This window comes from Alligator sinensis, unplaced genomic scaffold (assembly GCF_000455745.1).
Source record: "Alligator sinensis unplaced genomic scaffold, ASM45574v1 scaffold790_1, whole genome shotgun sequence".
Taxonomy (NCBI): Eukaryota; Metazoa; Chordata; order Crocodylia; family Alligatoridae; genus Alligator; species Alligator sinensis.
The window spans coordinates 642,349-660,225 of record NW_005842723.1 but is presented as its reverse complement, the minus strand read 5'-3'; the positions used below and the strand labels follow the sequence as shown (position 1 = coordinate 660,225).

At 45.6% G+C, this 17,877-nt stretch overlaps 1 protein-coding gene across 1 annotated transcript in view; it reads left to right on the top strand.

Moving 5' to 3' along the window:
* EPB41L4B (erythrocyte membrane protein band 4.1 like 4B) overlaps positions 1-17,877 on the top strand; it is a 223,020-nt gene that overhangs the window by 113,719 nt on the left and 91,424 nt on the right. The window lies entirely within an intron of this gene.

Genomic DNA, 17,877 nt, shown 5'->3' with positions numbered 1-17,877 from the left:
AATCTTTGAATGGACACTTTTGCCTTGACACAGTATTTGTAGTGTGCACTCTTCCCACTTCACAACCCTCTTATCTTGAAGGGATAAAGGACACTGCCCATATCTGCTCTTCAGTTCCTCTCAGGTGCCTATATGTTACTTGCAATGCATTCTTATGGCATGGCAGCTGACTTTCTGTTCAAATCCTTAGCTTTTTGGTGTCTTGCTTTTATTTATTAGGAGTGTGCAAAATGGGCGCTATTCGATTCAGATTCGGCCTGAATCGGGGACAGTGATTCAGTTCATTGATTTGGATCACTGTTCCTGATTCAGTTCGACTAAATCTGAATCTGAAGCTTCAATGCTGATTCAGAGGATCAGCGATTTGGCCAGACACAGCTTTGAATGTTTTTTCTACATACCTCAAGGTACCAGCATGGCTCATGAACGCTGCGATGGTGGGGTGGATGGAGCATCCCACAGTAGCTCACCCGGCACCCCCCGGTAGCCCCCCCCCCCCCCCCGGTGTTCTCAGCCGCAAACTCAGAAGCGTGCTCAGTGACAAACCCGTGCCCTGCCCCCTCAGCTCAGCAATCAGCCACAGAGGGACCGTGGGTGCCCCCCCAGACCCAGGAGGCACCAGTCGCTGAGCCGGGGAGGCCGGGGGGGGCCCTTCAGCTGGCTCTCCAGTGGACCAGGAAGTGGACCAGAAGTGCTTCTGGTCCACTTCTGGGTCTACTGCTGAGCTCACCGGGGAGCCCCGCTGCGATAGTGTGAGATGCTCCATGCGCCCCAGCATCGCACATTCACAAGCCACCTGCTACCTAGAGGTATGTAGAAAAAACATTTAAAGCTGTGTCTATGTCTGACTTGCCAAATCTTTCCAAATCTTTCTGAATTGATTCGGAGGGTTCCAATTTGATTCAGAGTGATTAAAGGGCCCTCTGATTTGATTTGGAGATTCGGCCACCGAATCGGGCCAAATCTCCACCGAATCAAATCAGGGACCAAAGCTTTGCACAGCCCTATTGTGTATTATTTCTTTGTTATTTGACTTTGCCCCACATCCCTTCCATGCCTTTATTTTGTTTTGGGAGTGCATAGGAAAGGTATTAAAGCTAGGTTTTGGCACCTTTGTCTACTTCCCCCACCTTGATCTTGATTTTTATTCTAGCTAAGCCATGTGGCTCTACTGTTTAGGAGCATTCTTCTCTCAAAGACCTCTTATTAACCTCCAGGCTCTTTTGCTCCTTGGATCTAACGTTCAGTTTACAGAAGTCACTGTTAACCTCAGCCCGAAGGTTTGAGTTCATCAGATCCTCCAAGACTCTATAAAGTCAAAGGTTTACCTCTGGCAGGGACATTTCCAGCTTCTGGAATAGTTTTTCCTGTCAGTGAAATATCACCATTCTATCCTTGGCCTTTGTCATCTTTGTGACACTGCATGACAGATATGACCTCAGGACTATAGAAGCCGAGGAGGCACTTCCTCTTAGCATGACTGTGACAATTCCCTTCATTATGGTGGAAATGAGCAATGTGGGCAAGGGCGGGGGGAGTATCTTTCCACCCTGCTTCCTGTTCTGTAACTATCATCAGATGCCTTTACTAGGTTGAGGAGCACTTACAGACAACCTCCAAGGGCAGTGTATCTGGATGCCAAATGAGTGAGAGCTCCATATGGGTATGTTGGAGCTCCAGGTGGTAGAGGGCTTGCAAGGATTTTCTTCATTTTTTACATGGCCATGCTTTACATCAACAGACAAGGCAACACAAGATTTTCCTCCCTGTGCAGGGAAACAATTCACCCTTGGTAGTAGTTCACTTACCAGTCCTCCAGAGCTCTGTGACAGATCACCTCAGCAGAGTCTTTTCCATTCACTGACAGCAAGACCTCAAAAGTTTCATCCTTCAGGTGATCTTTGCTGATTGTGGTTACTCCGAGAGACACGTATTTGCTACTGAAGTCTGCAGTAATTTTCAGATATTTTTTTCCAGAGAAGTTCTCAGCTCTGGCTTCATGCCAGATGTGTTTCTGGGCATCTGTGGTCTCCTGTACATCTTCCTGCCTCTGATTCTGCTTGGGCATATTTTTGGTATCAGGTCCTCCTGCTGCTGCTGATGAAGGTCTCCAGGGGTATTACTTTTGGTTCTGGACCCGGTGATGCTAGACAGATGGAAGTGTTTCACTTGAACTTGAACCTCCTTTGTTTAATAGCGCAGATTCTGAATGGGTCTCAATAGCAGAGAAATAAAATTTTGCTCATCAGGGCCATTCAGGAAGGACTCTACCTAGATGTACCTCCCTGATAAAATGGACTATATTCTCTGGTTGGTATTGGTCAAAGACTATTTCTCCTGACCATTCTTCCATTTCTGACATACTGGAGCACCTTTGTGCTAATCTGTCCAGGAATTCGGTTAAAATTCACTTGCTAGCTTATCACTCACTGACTGAGGGTTGACTTGTGTGTTCTCACCCAGTTGCTCTCAGATTCTTCTAGAAGTTGGCTAAATTGTTTCCTCACAAATAACTCTATCCCACAATGGGACCAGGAACCTGGTCTTTGTGTCTTTGGTGGGATGGTCATTTGCCAATGGCCAAAGTTGCCAGTGACAACTTGTTCATTACTTGTTCTGTCCATGAAAAGGACATTGCTGACTATGATTGCCTTGGCCAGAAAAGTGGGCAAGATCTAAGCCTTTATGGTGGATCCCTCCTCTTCGTTACCTTCTATCCAGATAAAGTGACCTTGAGAGACCTTCCTGAAGTTTCTACCTCACGTGGTATCTGAATCCCAGCTGAGCCAACACATCAGTTCACCAGTGTTCTTCCCTATACCTCTAGAACTGAGTTCTCTCTATTCTTGTTTGACATCAAGAGAAATTTGACCTATTACCTAAACAGAACCAAAAGTCTCTAAAGGCAGTTTAATATCATCCCAGAGATTGTCCATTTTGAAGGCCTCCATGAAGTTAAACTATGAGACTGCTAACATAGAGCCCTCTCTCTAATTTTTGGTCATCCTAGTAGAGCCCATACCACTTCTACAGATTTAGCTCCATGGCTAAGGACAAAAGTTGCACACAAACCAGTTTAAGTGGACAGAAACTGGTTTAAACCTGTAGCAGAACAGAAGTTCTGTGCACATAAACCGCTTTCAAAATGGCCAAAACTGGCTTAAGATAAACCTGGTTAAAAGTAGTATCAGACTTAACAGATTCAGGTCAAATCCGTTTATAGAACTTCTGTCCCAGACTCCTTCCTGGTGGAAGTTAATTAATAGTCCCCCTGCATCCCAGGATGCTTTGCAGCCCTGGGCTGGGCTGTCTGCTTCAGTGGAGCAGGGTTCTCCGCACCCCTGTGCTCCCTACCACTATCTCAGCCAGCAGGGGGTGGGAGTGGAAGTGGGAAATCCTGCTCAGGATCACAGCCAGATCTGCCTGGTGGGAGCAGAGCAGCTGCTCACAGGCTTTTCCTGTCACTTGCTGCTTGAGCGGAGGAGGCAGGGGCATGGCCAGTCCCAGCCCCAGGCCAGCACACAGAGGCAGAGGGGAGGGAGGGAGAGGGGTTTAAAGCCCCTCTCCCACTGGCATAGGTCCCCAGCAGGGGTCTGCCTGGCCAGCGGTGCAGCTGCCCCTGCCAGGCTTTTCCACTGCTCCCACCTGAGCAGAGGAGGCAAGGGCATGGACAGATGCTGACCCTGGGCCAGCATGCTGAGGTGGGGGGGAGGGCCGGGGGGTTAAACCTTGCAGGAGGTTTAAACCCCCACTCCAGTGGCCAGTTTAAACCCCCTCCCTTCCCTCTGCCTCAGCGGGCTAGCCTGGGGCTGGCGTCTGACCACGCCCCCACCTTTGTCCCCTTTGCTCGAGCAGAGGGGGGAAAAGCCAGCATGGCTTCTCTTCCATCTTCTCTTCCAGCCTTCCAGCTGTGGGCCATAATTCAAGGATGGTGTTTGGAAAATGATCTCAGTTGCGTGTCGAGTGGGGCACTGAGTAGTGACCCCAACCCAGACACGTTCGGGGATGCCAAGTGTGAGAGAGGAAAAAAGCGCGACAACTAGTAGGTGAACAAAATTCATAAGTTTACTTACAAACCAACAAGATGATTAACGAGTTGAATCAACTTGATGAATACAGGAACTAATTACAAGGACTATTTACAGTAGCAGGTGGACACAGACAACGTGGTGCAGAGAACGAACAGATGATGGGTAGCGGCAAGTAACAAGCAAGGTGTAATCGTGAAGGTCGACTGCAGCTGAAAATACTATCAGTACAAGTATGATGCCTAGTTGGGCAACACACAGGGCGTTCCGGATAGCGCGTGGTCTAGCTATAAGCTGTGGTAGCCTATGCTAGGAATCTAGCTAGAGGCCTAGGGGTCTGTCCAGACAAGACAGGTGATCAGGCTGTCTTCCTGAGTTCAGGAGCATCTGGGGACCCTACGCTGAGGCGCGCAGTCCCCTTTATAGACTCCCTAGCCAATCAGGGTCCCCCCTTGATGGAACATTCTGGAGGCCTCAGCATGCTGGTCCGGCCAGTCACGCTCTAGGGGCAACTTCTGATTGGTTAGGCTACTATCGATCACGCACTGTCCGCATGATAGTGCATATTAAGGTCACATTCCTCTGCCACTGCATCACCGAATGTCACTCACTGGTAGTCATGTCACTTAATGTCCCAAACAACAATCTGGTGGAGTCACATCACCTCCTGACACCAGCCACTGCTGAAGGGAAGGGAGGGCTTGCTGTATCTTCTAGCCTGAGCCACTGCAGGCACGTGGCTGCATTTCTGGAATAAAAAATGAATGTTTATTCACTTGCTTCCTGGTTCAGTCTGCGCAGTTTAGACTAACCTGCAAAGATTGAATCAATTCAAGCTTTGGCTTTTTGAATGTCTGTACTTAGCCCATAGGTGAAATCTGCAAGGCAGCCACCCGGAGTCCATAAACACCTTTACTAAACACTTTGCAATTACAGAAGCCTTGAGGACAGAGCATTTAGTTGGGCAGTCTTTTAGTTCACCTACAGCAGGGCTGTCCAATTGGTAGCCGCTGGGGTCATATGTGGCCTGAAAGGGGCTGATACATGGCCAACAGGCTCTGTCAGCCATGGCTATCATCACTTCTGCTGCTATGGCATCAAGTTCTCCAGGCTTCGCTACTCTCTTCCAGCTTCTGATTCCTCCTTTTAGTCCTGGGACTGGGGCATTGCAATGGGAGGGGACCAAGGGAGGGCTCTGTAATGCCTGTGCCCCATGCACTGCCACGGAGAGGGGAGCCAGGCCATCTGTGTGCCACTGGCAAAGGAGCTGGTGAGAGAGGGGCAGACTTTCAGGGGTACCGAGGAAGGCCCACCGCACATGCAGCCTCTGCTGCATGCATCCTAGGAGCCTGTGGCCCATGGAGTATGCAGTCCCGCACTTTCCAGAAATTGGACAGCCATGACCTAGGGGACTATGGGGCCTACCTCCAGGTATAGGTGGCCAATATTTTGAAGTCACCTGTAGCATAAACATGTAAGTGGACAATTACTCAAGAGAGAACAAAGTTACTTCACAGTAGCTGGAGTTCTTTGAGATTGTCCACATGTGCAGTTATATCTATCCTCTTCTTCCTCTTCTTTGAGTCATACAGTGTAAGACTGAAACTGAAAGATAACTGGAACTAGGAAGCACACACCACCCTTATCCCCTCAGTCTGGGAAGGTGGGGGCTAGAACACACTCTATGGGTATGACTAAAACAAAAAGTCTCCAATCAAAGGCTCAGGGAATGAGAGACTCAATGAGAATGTGCATGTAGATGATACAATTTAAAGACCTCCAGCCTGGTCCTGGTAAGTAACTTAATTATTCCAATTACTCAGGTTTCATTTAACAATTTCATATTATATTTTTATTTGTTAAAAAAAAAACATTCACCACCAGTAAATTGTGTTTCATGAGGACCAAAAAGTAGTCACACGATGTGGTTACTAACAAGTAATAGATGATACAGGGTGTGTACAGAAGTGCTGCATACATGTTTAGCGGTGCTGTAATTTAGTACACTTTTTATAGCAATATAAAGTTACAGTGCTCTTAAACATGATAGAAGTGTAGTGTTTGGTAGGGGAGGAAGTGGGGCACTGAGCCTTCCTGCACTTTCTAAGCTAGGAGGCAGGGGGTGCTCTGCAGCCTCCTGGGGCTGCAGGAGACTGCAGGCAGCAGCAGACCAGCAGACAAGGTGGAGCTGGGATGAGAAGCTGTCACTCAGCTTCTCATCCTCCCTGCCCCCCTCCCCTGCCATATGACTGGATGTGAGCACTGCTTCTACCACAGGCCAGGCAGTAGGCTGACAGCCCGGCTCCAGGCATCTGGTCTCCAACTATGCAGGGTCTCAGGGTGTCCCACCTGTGACCTGTCCCCCATTCCTTGGAGTGAGCCACAAGACTGGGCAGCAGCTCTTGCCCAGCCCTACTCCAAGCCTCTGGACCCTAAGCATATAGGGTCTTGGGGGGGAGAGGGGGCATGCTTGTGTGTGTCCCAGGTGCTGTGTGCTGTGCCAGGCTCCCAGCTGCAGCTGCTCTGGGGCTCTGTGGTCTGTGGGTGTTTGATGAGTTCCCCATCCCCCCCCACCCCCACACGCATGCCAAGCTCCCATGCTTCCCTGACTCATCCAGGACTACAGAGGCCCTTCCCAACCACACCATACCAGGAGGGAGTGGGTCCCCAGCCAGGCAGGATGGCATGCAGCTGGCACCAACACTTCCTTCCTGCCTGGGCTGCATAGAACTGAACTAACCTCTTTCCCCTCAGCACTGCCCAACCCAGAACCTGCCCTGCCTGCAAGCCCTGCCAGGCACCCACCGGTCTTCTGGGGTAGCAGGAGCTTCACAGGTCCTGGAGGCTTCTAGCACAGAGCCAGCCCTTCTGGCTGCAGAGTGAGTCAAGCTCCTGGAAACTGGGGAGCACTAACCAAGCTTGAAAAGTCCATGGATTACTGGCCAAATCACCAAAAATTTGAGCAGCAAACAAGTTCTGTAAAGTGCTGTATGTTGCTAAAGTGCTGTAAAATACAGCACTTCAAACTTGAATACCTCATTTAACAAGGGTTAAGTTAGGGTGCAGACAGAAGTCACAATTTTTGCCCAATCTGGCCACAGAAAGCAGTTTATAGCCATGACCAAACACAAGTACATGGCTGCAAACAGCTTAAAAATGGCCAGTCAGGTGAAAATTTGACCCATCATTGCATGAGGTATCAAGTTAAGATGTTTCAAAATGTAGCGACTTTTGTAACTTGTGTCTGCAGAGCTCCCAGCCTGTCAATGTTTTGAGATTGGGGGGAGGGGGGAAAGGGCGCAGAAAGAGTTCAATCTAGGTGTTTTTCAGCCCCCGCAATGGCGGGGTGGGGCGGGGCGGGAAGTATTGAAGTCCCCTTGAGGTGGGTGTGCTTCAATTCACCCACCTTGCCCTTCAGCACCAGCTGGGGATTTTCAGGAATGAGCTCCCTCTGCTCCCTTTTCCCCCTCCCATTCTGAAAACAGCCAGCACTGGCCGAGAGCCCTGGCCATTGCAATGGAAACCTGGCTGCAGGCTCCCTGCAGCAGCTAGATTCTCCTTCCCTCAGAACCAACAGTGAACCTCTGTTTGGTCTGGAGTAACCTTGTAACAAAGAGCACTTTGCAAAAATTGTTCTGAGTTGCATCTGGGATCTGCACTTCCGTCTGCACCTCTAAAGCACTGTACCTATTTTTAAAGTGCTATAAAGACATGCACTTCTGTTAAGTCAGGGCAATAAAGCGCTTTAAATGGCAAAAAAGCAACTTCTGTACACACCCACAATGCAGAGAAAGAAGCTGTATTAGATAGATGAATTGATAGATGGCACAGTAGAATAGATTACATAATGTCCCATGAAAGGTAAACCTTTATGAAATTTAAGAGATTCTTATGGAGTTCACTAGAAATATAGTTAGTAGAATAAAAATAATGTTGCCCTTCATAAGAGTAATAGAATAAAACTCCATGGGAGCAACAGAAAGGGGAGAGACGGAGATTGGTAATGAATCTTGTCATTAACAATTAGTTATGTATTTAATCTTTGTTGCATACAGATCATGCCACTGCTTTGTATCATTTTACAATAACCTGTTAAGTCAACTTGCCCTTCAAAGAATTTTCTGACAACAATCAGCTTTGTGGATCTCATTGTTCCCTGGAAGAGCTTTCACTGCAGTTAAATTGCAACTAGTGTAATCGCAACCATGGCAGTTTAAGACAGTTAAATTCTGGTTATTCTATATGCTTGAGATTTCAATAACAGGCATTGTAATTTTTTATAATTTTTGTAAAAGCATTCACTTCTCACACTGAATCTGATCTTGTGTCAGCAGTGCTCTATTGCACATTTCCTGTTTGAAAAGCCTAGTTCCTTGCCCTCCATTTTTGTATTTGCATTCAGCCTTTCTATGTCTCTTTCCCAAGGATGTCACACTATATTCCTTGTATTTTCTCCCAATGATTCTTACAATTATATTCAGTAGTAGTTATGCACATGCAAACATTGTGTGCTGCCTCTTGACTACCACAGCATTATTAAGGACTGCATTCCTCACTGTGAAGCTTTCCAAGTTACAGCCTCCTGAGCTGTTTTTTCCATGTATATAATAATTATGTTCCTTTGCTGTGGTTACGCTGTAAATTATCAATAGGTGTCAGAGAACAAAAGTAAATGTGCTAGGGATCCCCTCTCCCCCAGTGTATACATATTTTTCCTAAAGCTTAGCCAGGGTGATTTGCAGTCAGGGTGATTTGCATATCATAGTTTCATAGTTTCAGGGTCGGAAGGGACCTAATAGATCTTCTAGCCCGACCCCCCGCCAGGGCGGGAGAACAACCCAAAAAAAAAAAAACCATAAAAACAAAAACGGGACTCAAATGAGTCCAGCCAGGTAAGTATCCAGCCTCTTCTTAAAGATCCCCAGGGTAGGGGCCAGCACCACCTCCCTTGGAAGTTGGTTCCAGCTCCTAGCCGCCCTAACTGTGAAGTAGTTTTTTCGGATGTCCAATCTGTACCTCCTCTCCATCAACTTGTGCCCATTACTCCTTGTTATGCCAGCGGGGGCTAGGGGAAACAGCGTCTCCCCCAAACCCTTCTGGTTCCCCCTAGTGAGTTTATAGACGGTCACCAGGTCCCCCCTCAGCCTTCTCTTGTGGAGGCTGAATAGGTTCAAGTCCCGCAGTCTCTCACTGTAGGGTCTGCCCTGTTGTCCCCGGATCATGCGGGTGGCCCTCCTCTGGACCCTCTCCATGTTGTCCACATCCCTCCTGAAATGGGGCGCACAGAACTGGACACAATACTCCAGCTGCGGCCTGACCAGCGTCGCATAGAGGGGGAGGATCACCTCCCTGGCTCTACTCGAGATGCACCTGTGGATGCACGACAAGGTCCGGTTAGCCCTGCCAACCATGACCTCGCATTGTCGGCCCATGTTCATCTTGGAGTCAATAATGACACCAAGATCCCTTTCCGCCTCCGTGCTCTCAAGTAGGGAGTTCCCCATCGTATAAGTGTGCTGCTGGTTCCTACTACCCAAGTGCAGCACCCTGCACTTGTCCGTATTGAAACGCATCCTGTTCCTGTCTGCCCACCCCTGTAACCTATCCAGATCCTTCTGCAATCTCTCTCTCCCTGCTAGCATGCTCACCTCCCCCCAAATTTTGGTGTCATCAGCGAATTTAAACAGGTTGCTCTCCACCCCAACATCAAGATCGCTGATGAAGAAATTGAACAGCGCAGGGCCCAGGACCGAGCCCTGGGGGACTCCACTACCCACCTCCCCCCAAGTCGAATATGATCCATCCACCACCACCCTCTGAGTGCGACCCTTCAGCCAATCTGCAATCCATCTGACCGTGTAGGTGTCTATGCCACAGTCGCCTAGTTTATTAATTAGGATGGGGTGAGAGACGGTGTCAAAGGCCTTGCTGAAGTCCAGAAAGACTACATCCACCGCGACACCTGCGTCCATGGCCTTTGTGACCTGATCATAAAAGGCAATCAGGTTGGTCTGACATGATCTCCCCCTAATAAATCCATGCTGATTGCCCCTGAGCATCATCTCTGATGCCGGCCCATCACAAATGTGCTCCTTGATGATCTTCTCAAAGAGCTTCCCCAGGATTGAGGTAAGACTGACGGGCCTATATTGCCCGGGTCCTCCCTTTTCCCTTTTTTGAAGATGGGGACCACATTAGCTACCTAATGTGTCAGGTAGCTGACACATTATGCAGTCATGGTTCTTCTGGGCCCCATAAGGCATCTCCTTATGATATTATAAACTTGTAGGGGGATGTGGATCTTCATAGTGCAACAGCAGCAATGCATGTTGCTGAAAAAACATATATAGCAATGACTGCATAAGAATGATGCTCTGACAGTTTGAGTGTTGCCTCAGTTTTAAGAATCCCAGGTTTAATTCCCATCTCCATTGTAGGCTTCCTGGTTTACCTAGGGTAAATCTCTCTACTCCTAAGCTCCCCTCTATAGAATGAGGACAATTACACTTCCTGGCCACCTAGGAATATTGTGAAAATACCTAACTTATGGACCATGCTGTGCACAGCTCCTATAGTAATGCGGCAGCGAAGGACTAACTAACGCAATCAGTTTAGGCAGAGCTGGGAAGAAATTCATCCCCCAGCACTAGGAATCTGGCTATGGATGGGGTCTCAAGGTGTTCCTGGAGGGTACAATAAATCTGCCCTATTAGTTCATCCACTTTGTTCCCCACTCATCTGAGTCGATCCCAGTGGTTCTCAGCCTCATTAGGCTCAAAGCCCTCCCCCCAGGAAATGCCACTTGTTAGCTTTCACTTTTTTTTTTGCCTATGGAAAAATAATAGAGTAAATTTTCTGTTGCAAAGAACTCAGAAAGACCACAGCAGGTCTTGACACTGTGAATTCCTATTTGGCATGCCTGGGTTGTCTTGTGAATCATGTGTAGGTGTTTGCCCACTAACAGTGCTAATATTGCACACTGTTCCAGGGCACCCTTACAGCACTCCAGGGTGACTGAGACTCCAAACGGTCTTTTGTTCTGTTGCTGGAAGAAGGGAACACAGCTGCTTGTTGCTTGCTCCTTGCATTTGTCTGTGTAAGCAGGTGAGAGGAATGGGAGAGCAAGAACCAGTGATGCTTCTCTCCCAAGGTGAAAGCGGGGAGGAAAATATATTCAGGAGGGTAGAGTCACTGACTCTAGAGAGAAGCACAGAATGTCCAGTGTGCTACCTAGCCTAATGCTGTTGTCAGCAAAGGTTCCCTTCTTCATCACTCCTATAGCTAAAACTGGTGGAAACCAACATTGCACTTCCTACAGACCTTTGGAGAGGAAGGCAAGGAAAAAATGATCCCTTCTTTATTGCAGACTACTCTAGGCAGCTCCCAGTGCCCTTCTTTCCTTATTAGTTGAGCTCAGTGTGTACAGTGTCTTCTCTTATTTTAGCTGCAAGTTTGTTGGGATTAAATAACGTATCTGTGAAGGACAGAATACAGTTAAGGAATTATGCAGAATCTTATACTAACTTCTAAGGGGCCACAGCCTGTTTTCTATTACCTACAGCACATGCCTCTCTTCGCTATTTATTGCATGGCATCACACGCATGAGAAGCAAATTTCCTCAAAAGTAGAAAGAACAGTGAACTGATCTGTTTTACACACACAAATACATGCTCTCTCTCTTCCTCTCTCTCTCATGCTTATTTATCCAAAACGAAATATTTTTAAATATCCAAGATTGATACCTAGCAGAGGATTTGTTTTTTCTTTTTCTTTTTGTTCATAGTCCTAAAAGGTCTTTGCCCTTGTAAGTTCCCCATTGATATACCATCCCTAAGAAAACTTGGCTGGATACTTGTGGCACAAGCACTAGGAAAAGAGATGAACTAATGGTACAATGCAGCCAGAATTGCTATACAGGGAATACCTTTAAAATTTTGTCTTTTAGAAACTTTTTAAAAAACTATTTTTTGTCAGCATAACAAGAACCTGTTTGTTAGCCAATGGTATAGTTTCTGACAATGGTATGAATGGATGCGAGATTTAAAAAAAGAGAGAGAGAAGAGTGTTTGGAGGTGAAAATACTGATTTTTTTTTTTTTAAATGATTGTTCAAGAGTGCTGCAGTACCTTCAAAACACAATTCTAAGCACTGCAACGTCAAAGGTAAGAAGTAAGGGAAATTATAGTGTATTCCAAAACAGGACCTTAAAGGTGAGGTTTTCACTCAATTTCCATTTGGAGTCATGCTGAAGAGCTGCTTATCACTTTCCTGTATAGTGTTTCTTCATCCTTCCTCATAGCCATAGTGCTGAATTAGAGATCTAACATTCCTCTTTCTGTGTTGAAGATTACTCAGTCCTGCATATATTTTAGAGTTAGAGAGCAGCAGGAAACTAACATGAGTGAATTTATGTATTTAGTGAAAAGAGAGATGTCTGTGCAGTAAAGTTAGTTGGAGGATCAAGCCACAAGAAGTGTAGGTTATGCAAGTGCACGCAGATACACATAGTAACTAAGATGCTAGGTAAAAAACATGGTGAACCCACACATTGTTGAAGGCCAGACCAATTGCTCAGCACGGTGTCTGTATTTCTATAGCAAACTAGCAATATTTCACAACAACTCTTTCAAACTGCACCATAGGGATCCAACACTTTCTAGCTGACAGGCTACATGTCACAGTTCCCACATAATTAAGCACCAGGGGAGCTGCAAGCACTGGGAAGCTACTGACATGCTCTTTTTTTTCCTTTTCAGAATGCTCCTTTGAGAGTAAGGAGGCTAAACCAGCAATGAAGGATACAAAAGACCAGCTCTCCCTAGCATTTAAAACCAGTTACAGTTCACATGAATCAGTGCTGATATAAGGCAACTGATCATAGGACTTGTCAGTCCCATAATGAGTCCCTTTTGTTGAGCAGTTTTCATGGCCCAGCTGATGGAAGAAAGGGTATTAGCAGAAACTGATTTGCTATTTCTACCTATTTTAGTTCAGGGCAAATCCTAATTATCCTTGGAGTTACACACAGACTCTTATGCAAATTTATAGATACCTTAACAGGATGTTCTTGTCTTGGTTGGAAAGATGTGTCCTGTTCTTCTCTAGTTGGTCTTTTAAAACAGGTGCTTATTTTCTCCCAGTAGTTTTCACTTCTAATCCTCTTCCCACAAGGGCCAGCCAATTGCTTGGATCCACTGAAGTCTCTGAAGCCACACTAGGGTTGAATGTGATATCTTATCCCTAGGAGAATAGATTATACAGTGAATATCAGTACTATTTTGTTCTAATGTGTTTGAGGACAGCAACAGCCAATCTCATCCCTCAACAGACATTGCAATGACATTAGAGGGAGCTGAATGTGAGGATTTCTTGACTAAGCAGTTTGCCAAATTTCAGATGATGTAGACTGTTTCTGGGAGGAGGAGAAATCGATGGGAGAAGTCAGGTATTTCTGACAAAGTCCTGTGTCCCTGACCACAGTAGGAAAGAGAGAGCAGGAGAGAGTTTCTTTATTCACAGTCGCAAATCCCTTTCTAGCCAACTGTGATACTTGGCAGGGTTTTTCTGAGGCCTATATTCCCAGCACTTGTCTGGGCTGTCTTAGGCTTTTATGCTTCTTTTTCTCTGGTGGGTTTTTTTTTTCTTGCTACTCTCAGACACAAAGAACTACAGCTCTGCCAGTCCATGCCTTAGACCTTAAGTGTACTGGATCATTCCCAGAGAGCACCAGAAACACCTTGGCCCATGTGCCACAGTCTCTACTCAACCTTGCCCTGCAAGTCTGTGCTTTGGACAGTGTCCTCCATTTTTCTGGCTAGTACTAAACTGTTCCACCTGAAAACCTTTTGTACATATGCAACATTTTTAAGCTACTGCAGATTTACGTGTTCCCTTATTTTCCTGCACTTCTTTCTCACATACTGTATACACCCTCACATACTTACGATGCAGTTGCACTTTGAGATGCATGACTTGGGGCATGCTAATATGTGACCTTTACTTGCCCTGTCTAGTTTTTTTTTAATTGCTGGATTAGACTACGCCACTGGAATTGCATCTCAGAACTGGTATTGATAAAATGCCATATTAGGTTTTGTTCGGTTTGCAGCAAATACAAAACAAACCTTCAAATGCAAATGAACGTTGGATCCATGTATTATTTATCATAGCCAGGGAGCACAAGCAATGGGACTCATGCTACAGCCTTTACTAGATACAGCTCTAGTGGTTCTTTGCCTTTTCATCATTACTACTTGAATCCAGCTGTCAGTAATTTATAAAACCTCTTAAAAATACAGTGCCTGAAGAAGTTAGTGAATGTGTTTTCCAAGTTCTTCCCCACAGGCTGAAGTCAAGAAAAATGTTAGATTGTTATTTATATAATACAAGTCTTAAGTGCTTTATTCTCTCATGGAAGAACCAAATCCTAATCAGGCCAGGGAAAATCAGTTTGGCTTATAAAAGACACATGAGGTTTTATAATCTTATGTGAAAGATAACAGGGTTTAAACAAATCCTTCTCATTGCCTAGGGGAGCTCTTGTCTTTGGCTAGATGGTTGCTCAAATAGCTTGAACTGATCAAAATCTCAAGCATATTAGCCTGTCCTCCATCATGGATTATATTTTGCTAATTTCTTCCTGGCCCCTTCGCCTGCATATCACAAGACCACTGCACAGGCTGGTTTCTTAAAATTGATGTGGTAGGAGTCTAACAGGTCAAGGTGGAAGTGCTCAGACTGAGTTCTGTCTGTGAAGAAAGAAGCTTATACTGCTGCTGTGTTTATATGAAGCTGTGCTGAAACATCGTGCTATTAGTCACCTCCTTGGATTAGCAATAAAATTGTTCAAAATTTTAAGAAAAGTAAAAAGAAGCAATTTTTATGGAACTCTTGACTGCAACTACAATGAGCACGACATCACATCAGTTTTAATTCTTCACAACAATGGCATGTTAAATGGCTATAATCCCGATTTCCTGCATTCTCTCTGAAAGGAAACAGATTTGTTTAATTTTAAATGTGAGCAAGCTGGAAATTAAAGAAATCCAGAAGAATATAAGTATGGGATTTGAAGCTGTGACTGGGGGTCCTTAATACATGCAATACAGCAATTATTATTTGCTCTGTGCAGGGCTGCCCTTGAAGATTGTCTGGAAGCAGCCGCTGGTGCAGAATGTTGCATGCAGCCTGCTTCCAAGATGGATGGGTCACTAGGAGCACCTAACTCCAGTGCTCCAGAGTCTGCACTGGCTTCCAGTAGTTTTCAGGGTGCAATTCACTGTGCTGGTTTTGACCTATAAATCACTAACTGGCCTGGACCCTACATACCTAAGGAACTGCCTTCTACCTTATTTTGCATTGTGATCCCTAAGGTCAACTGGGCACAACCTCCTGCAATTTGTGCACCAAGTTTCTTCAGTGAAACAGCACAGGAGGTCATTCTCAATAGCTGCTCCTCAGCTTTGGAATTACCTTTCTCTTGAGGCCTGTTAGAGCCCAAGCCTGGACATCTTGAAGCATTGTAAGACCTTTAAGTTGTATGTGTTTTTAGCAGCTGGGGTGAAGTTGGGGGGCGTTGTTTGGGGACTTGCTTTTTTTCTTATAAAATATTTAAAATAAAGTCATCTTTCTATTTTTTTTATAATTTATCCAGGTTTATTGTAAGCCACCCTGAAGCTTTTTTCGGGGGAGGGTGACAGAGCACTCAAATTATACAAGCTTCAAGGGCACTGCTTTAAGAAAAAGAAATAAAGCAAAAATGGGGAGAAAAGATGACAACAACAGGTTTATTCAGATTTATATTGGAACCTAGCTTGTTCATACTCAGTTGTTTCAGAACATGCTTAATTTGCAGGGAGTTGCCAAAATAAGGACAAGTCACTCAGTTGTTTGCTGCAGCTTTTAGTTCAAAGGCTACTGCTTCTCCCATCAGCTGGAGCACCTCAGGAGTCAGCTTTTTCCTGATCCCAGGCTCCCCTTGCACTAGCAAATAGCAAGCTCTCATGGCTGGAAGTTTACAGGGCTCCCAGCCACAGGGGCACATGGTGTGTGCCCCTGCAGCTGGCAACCTTAGCCTGCCATGCATTCAGCTAATGGAGCAATAGGGACCAGCCACAAAGTTATTACTCATGTTTAATTAACTGGCTAATCATGTCTTAAATGTAACGTGTGCCAGGGACCTAAGAGATGTCATATAGAATCAGAACGTAGATCCATATACCAATTATCCTGTATCTCACAGTAGCACAGGGTGAAAGCTAAGGGGAAGAGTATTATGCAGGGCTGTCCTTGAGGATCATCTACAAGTAGCAGCTGGTGCATTCTAGACTGATGTGTCCCCTACCTCTCCCCCCCTCCCCCCCAATATTTAGAGGCCTAGGGAGTCCTAATTTGAAGGCTGCAGCCATACTATTGCATTTAATACCCACTGATGGACCTATCCTCCATGAATTTGTCTAATCCTCTTTTTGGTTAAACTGTCAGCCTCTGCAACATCCTGTGGCAATGAGTTCCCAAAGTTAGTTACATGCTGTGTAGTGTGTGTGGGGGGTGGGGGGGGGAGGGACTTCCTTTTGTTAGTTTTAAATCTGCTTCCTAATCATTTTCTTTTATGTCCCCTAGTTCCAATATTTTGAGAGATGGCAATTAATTAAATCCCTATTTACTTTCTCTCCACCATTCATTATTTTATAAATCTTTCTCCTATTCCCTGTCAGTTGTCTTTTCTCCCAGATGAAAAATCTTAGCCTATTTTGTGTCTCCTTAGCTGGAAGACTCTCCGTGTCCCCGATCATCCTGATTACCCGTCCCTGTATCTTTTCTGGTTCTGCTATATCCAGAGCTACATGCAGGATTCAAGATGTGGGTTTACCATGGACTTACCATGTAGCCCACACCTTGGGATCAGATATTTCAATTGACTTCTTTTCTGAGTGCAGATGTTCATTGTGCAGAGAGTTGGTATGATCATACTGATGGTAACGAGAGAGAAAAGATGTCATTTGGGTGTTGTAAACACAAAGAGCATCCTTTGTTTAGGATGCTGGACCCATAGCTCATGGCGCTATAAGTGGCTGAGTCTCTTGCTTGAGTTCTGAAGAACATGGCATGTGCTGTGCAGTGTCAGCCTACTGAGTGTACTATCCTATAGTCCTAGTCTCTGTTCAGGAGCCGTGGGGAAGGAGTGCTGACTGCATCACACCTAGGGCAGGAACCTTATCTGATCCTTCTCTTGGCCTTTTAACCTTTATTCATCAAGATCAAGCCATCCAGCAGGTGGATGGATAGTCAAGTATAACAAAATATTTTTGCGGCCTTATTTGATACTTCTGTGCACATAGCCAGCATAACAAGGAAGATCAAGGTTACAAAGACTCAATTCACCAGGCAACCTCTTCAGCTACAAGGTGTCATGATCTCATTCCTGAACTGACAGGCTGGTGCAGAAAACATTTTCCATCTCCTCCTTGGCTTTCCTGACTGAAATGCAGCCCAGTCATCGTTTTTTTTTTTCCGTATGCCCTGTGGTGCTGTGCTCTGTATACATAGACAAGAGCCTTATGAATTGCACACACACTTCATAAATCCCAGCAGAAGATTTGTGTGGGGTTTCAGTATCTCTCAAAACTTAAAAGTCTGCTGCCTTAGAAGAAAAGAACTCTGCAAAATGTAGGCAGCTTGCTTATGCTGTGTGCATTCTTTGTTTCTGGGTTCTGTTCTATAATTTGGCAGCAAGCTATTTCCTGTGTGGTAATAACTTAGAGAATGTGACCACATATGAAAGAAGCCTAAGTACCAGATGGTCTACCCTGCCTCCCAGGCATCAAAACTCATCTTCTTATATCATGA